Source organism: Stegodyphus dumicola, chromosome X1, assembly GCF_044657685.1.
Source record: "Stegodyphus dumicola isolate Sdum_Otavi_A_Nest chromosome X1, ASM4465768v1".
In the NCBI taxonomy this organism is placed as follows: domain Eukaryota; kingdom Metazoa; phylum Arthropoda; class Arachnida; order Araneae; family Eresidae; genus Stegodyphus; species Stegodyphus dumicola.
In genome coordinates this window covers 119,214,106-119,219,252 of record NC_140780.1, presented here as the reverse complement: position 1 = coordinate 119,219,252, position 5,147 = coordinate 119,214,106, and the positions used below count along the sequence as shown (strand labels likewise).

At 31.2% G+C, this 5,147-nt stretch overlaps 1 non-coding gene across 1 annotated transcript; it reads left to right on the top strand.

The window, feature by feature from the left end:
- Window positions 1-254: 254 nt before the first annotated feature.
- Window positions 255-360, top strand: LOC118180436 (U6 spliceosomal RNA). Its single transcript, XR_004756656.1, has one exon. It is a non-coding gene; the product is annotated as a U6 spliceosomal RNA (small nuclear RNA).
- Window positions 361-5,147: the final 4,787 nt, after the last annotated feature.

The window sequence follows — 5,147 nt, the reverse complement described above, 5'->3', positions numbered from 1 at the left end:
GAGTGTTTTAATACACAAAACTATTACATTCTTGTGTTAATCTTGAACAGTTCGAAATTTAATTGTAGCTATATTTAGTTAACTGCGTCCATTCGCTTAGCAACAAATTTACGCAAAGTTTTTAACAAACTTGTCAGTCTCGCAATTCGTTCTTGTATATCGCACGGCATAAAGAATAACATACTGAATTAATTGAATGATAAAATTCAATAAATTCTCTCATGAATAAAAATAACCAAATATATCAATTATTCTTGCTTTACTAGTGTACATATACAAAAATTACAAATATGCAGAAACAGATTAGCATGGCACGTGCGAAAAAATGACAGGCAAAATTGTAATGCGTTCCAGATATTTAGCACCATTAGAATAATTATCAAACTAACGCAAGTACAGAGGTTGAGTCATTGTCGATGATCAAAATCTGTCCATGATGTCTATATTTGTGACGGCTTTACAAGTTCTAGCAGGTCAAAAGTCGAAGTAAGAAAAGGTAGTATATTTTTATTTTCAGATAAGTGAAAATTTTATATTTATAGAACTAGAAATAAGAAGTAGTGGTCAAGATTCTAGAATCACAAATGGATTTCTATATTAGGCAAATATGAAGAACTTCGAATAGCACTCTGGGAATTCACATGAAAAAAATATGTACATTTCATTGATGGCTTCATAATTCGAGTCAACATAGGAACAGAATTTTTAGTGTTATTCAGTAATATTACTATAGGAAATTAAATTCAAATTTGGGATATTTCCTTTCCCTTTCAAGCAAAATTAGTGTCAATAAAGAAAGATTTCATATGGAGAATCACATTGTACTAGAAATATTTCAAGATAATGTTGTAATTAAAGTTTTTAGAGGCAGTTGAGATGTTTTGAGAGCTTTATCATCCTGTGAAACCGAATATGGTACTTCAGACATAAAAACGCTTTTCCATCGATACTAGAAAACATTGGTGTAAAATTATTATGGATACAAGGTTACTCTTGCATTCATGGCAATGAACGGGTTGATTTTGTAAAGTCATCAAGCTTTTTCATGCTGAAAAAGTGAAAAACAAGCAATGATCTCGCCGGGAATCGAACCGGTACCTCTCGATACGCGCCGAGTGGGCTACCGTTTCACCACGAAGGCATGCTGGAAGGAGGGAGAAAATGCCTTATATACTTCCCCTTTTAAAGGGCAACTGGAGATTAGGGTCGAGCGCCAAATCGAATTACCGTTCACCACCTTTTAGTTCTGCCACCATTTATAGAGTCATTATGTTATTTTGAAGCAGAAGACGTGAAAAATATGTAGTACCCTCTCCGGAACGCGAATCCTGTACCTCTCGAATACGCACCGCGTATGCTTCCAGCTACACCCCGAAGGCAAGCGGAAAAGGGGGGAGAAAATACCTTATAACTCATTTGCGGAACCATCAAGTCTTTTGAATGATACCGTTATTACCTCTCTTTTCAGAGGGAATTTTAAGAAGCTTGGTTAAAGAAAAGTAGTAAAATTATTGTGATAATGAGTATTTTATGTTAATTAATACATTATTATGATTTGAACCTTTAGTATAAATTCTTCTTTAACCTAAGTAACCCTCACTAGGATGCAAAGTATGCAGTAGAGTGTTTAAGTCAAGAGTTCTGAATGCTTTAGATAAGCTATTGTCGGTGTCACCTGTAGTTTACGTCTTCACCAATTCTGGTGGTGAATATTCCAGCTTTAGCTATTTTGCTAGCTGACATTAAAATTTGCCATGAAAATACTGAACCAGCTTAAATAAGCCAATTTATTTAGTCTTCGACTATACAAAGTTACATTTAATTTGAAACTTCAACTTTGTTTCTGTTTATTTAAAGACTGAATGAAAAGTTATTTGCAGCCTCCTTAGGTCTTTTGTCTAAATATTTTAGACATAGTAGTAACTCGCTTGTCAATTTAATAGGGTCAACAGGACTTTAATTTAATTTATCAGGTAAAAAAAAAACATTAAAAAAGGACATGGAAAGTTTCCACAGTTTGTAAATCTTCTTTGAATATAGAAAGTACGGTATAAACATGGAAAACTATGTGAAGAAACATGGAGAAGCAGATATTAATCTTTAATTTTAAGAATGTCCAATTATTTTAGTCGTAAGAAGTCAGTAAAGTCTCTTTTAAAAAATAAGTTACTGTTTACAACTCAGAATAACGTATTTATATAAATAGAATACTGAAGTTCACTACTACGGCAGACGACTTCAATATGCACATACAAAGCTGAAGAGCATTAACTTTTAATCTTATTTTGTGATATTATATTATAAGCTTATTAATCTTACTTGTAGAAATCTTACTTGTAATTGTAGTATTATAATAAAATTAGATACATAGTATTTACTTACTATGTATCTAATTTTATTATAATACTACAATTTATTATCTAATCTTATTATAATATTAAAATTTATTATCTAATCTTATTATACAAAGTTTCACAGAATATTGTGTCGTAAAATGTGTAACAGTTTTACGTTATTAAATTTTTATTGCAAATTTCACTTTTTTAAGATGTATTTTTATAGTTTTACTGTAAACATTGTTGTATTCTATGTTATGGAATTTAAATTTAGCACTTTGGTGATGTCAATGCATTCCGCCCTCCAACAGGATAGATTTCGTCTTAGTTTTTCCTTGGAAAGTTAGCATTTTATCTGACTTTCGTGTATGACATGTTCAGATTTTAGCAAAAAGGGCCTTAGTGTTTCCTTAATTAGTAATAGACCTGCGATTTCACAAAACAATATGCTTAATTCATTATATTATAAATGCATTTTTGTCAGAATCCTAAAATATTTGTAAAGAACATTTTTAAATTCAGTACAAAGCTCTTTCTGCCATTATGACATCAAATTTAGAATGAATAAAAAATTTTCTATGAGATAATTTCTTATCAATTCTTATTTCTTAACTTTAAAATCATCTTAATAATGTATGCAATGAGATATGATATGTATGGTAAAACAAGTAACGTAATGGTTCGAAAACCTCACCTCATTTGTTTTGAAGTTAACATTTGTTCCATTATGAGAGCAGTTAAGTAACATCTATTATTTTATTTTTATCTATCAACTCAAGATGCGAAAACCTTATATTTGTTTTCCTTAGAGATCTCGTCTTACTGTTCTTTAGCAAGTCTTCCTAATTGCTTTCGTGCAAAATGCTATTAATCAAGCTCTATTCATTATGCTTAGCTCTTTTCGTTGCAATAATCTCCATTTGTATTATCATATAAGGAGCACAATTCGTTTTCTTCTTTCAACATGTATTTGTACGTTGATAAAAAGAAAGCGTAGAAAAGAAAAAAATGAAAAATCTGAAATGATTCAGATTTTAACGTCGCACAGAAGATTTGTGTTTATCCAACACTTTTTTTAGTAATCTTATTTTTATTATCAAACATCACTTTCTTCGAAAAAGCACCAAAACATTCAAGATTAAAATCACAAAATTTTTAAAAACAATACATTTTCAAAATTTCCAATAGTGTTGCCATTCACTTTTCTTTTTTTTTCAGCGTTTTCTCAGTTTATCATATCAATTTTTAGTTTTCTTAGCAAGGTAATCTACACAACGTTTTTGTCCTTTTAACTTTATTTATTAAATTCGATTTTTGCTTGATTGTACCACCTAAAATTCCGCAGGAAAATCAGGAAATATTTAATCACAATAACATAGGTTTTATCACAATACGAGAAATATACATACATTTATGTAGATTTTTCATTATTTAATTTCTTCAAATATAATGCAGTACTCTAACATTTGGTGGCAACAGTATGAAAAGTGAAACGGCTATTTATAGTGAACCAACGGAAAATCGCAAAACGAAAACAATAGTTCTTCAGGGACAAAGCCCCCTTTGGACTACAAACGTTTATAGCACAAAATCTGCAATAATTAATGAGCTACAAAAAATAACTGAAAGTAAATGTACTCAGCTATTATCAGAAATTATTGTATTTCCCTATGCGTCCTGTCATGATGTAAGTGCTAGCACGTCCAACTAGCATACTTGGTTTGAATCCCAGCAAGAGCATAACTGATTTTTCATGTTTCCTGTTCCTAAAACAAGAAAAAGAAAAGGAAGGTTATACATTGTCACTGAAAATGTTATTTGATGCTCTGCAACTGAATGTCCGCTATGTCAGGAATGCCTGGATCAGAAAATTTTGCTTATCCACACTCAAGAGATACTCTACTTCTTTGCTTTGATTTGGATTATGAAACCTGACTGTGTCTTAAAAGAGTGTTTCATTTATAATCATATGAAAATTATATACATTTTAGGAACATCGCGTATTTAAGAACTGGTGATTTACAATTACCTATGAATAATTAAAACTATCGATATTGAATTCAGAACATATACTAGTGATACGTAAGCGTGTTGCGGTTTCGAAACGATTTGGTAAAGAAATGATTCTTGATGAAAAGTAAGCATGATATGCATTTAAGTTGTTTTTTAATAATTTAATAAATACAAGTTTATATCCAAACTTTACAATTACGGACAGAAATATTTGTTAGTGTCCTTTTGAAACCTGTACTAATTCCATTCCTAACCTCATAATGTTAGCAAATATTAACATTAGTTTAATGAACCACGAGTTAACAGTTATTACAACTGAGCTTTCTTTTATATTATTGTAGCTTCTGGGGATAAATTTAAGTTATTTAAACAGTTATTTTATTTGCTATTATAAACTTTGTTTTGAAACAACTTTCCTATTACTCTTGCTTTCAACCCACGCTATCTTGGCAGAATGTAAAGGAGGTAGCACGCGTGTATTCGATTGAGGTAGAAATAAGTTAGTATTTAAGGAAAAGATTTGGAAGATGAATTTTGAGAGACAGACAGCTTGCGTGTGTTCTGCCTGCCTGAAGGCCACTTTGTTATCTTCGATTTACTAGCGATTAGATTTCTGTGGCGCTGAGCGCTTCTAGACATTAGGCTTGTTTATGTCGACTTTTACAAGTCACAGCCTGCCTGCGTGTTAAGTGTCCTGTGAAAAGCTGTTAGACTAACGTAATTCTATTCTAAGTTACTTGCTACTTTTTGAGTTAAGTCAAAAATGTTGGCTTTTGTAAGCACGAGTCGGTGCCATTT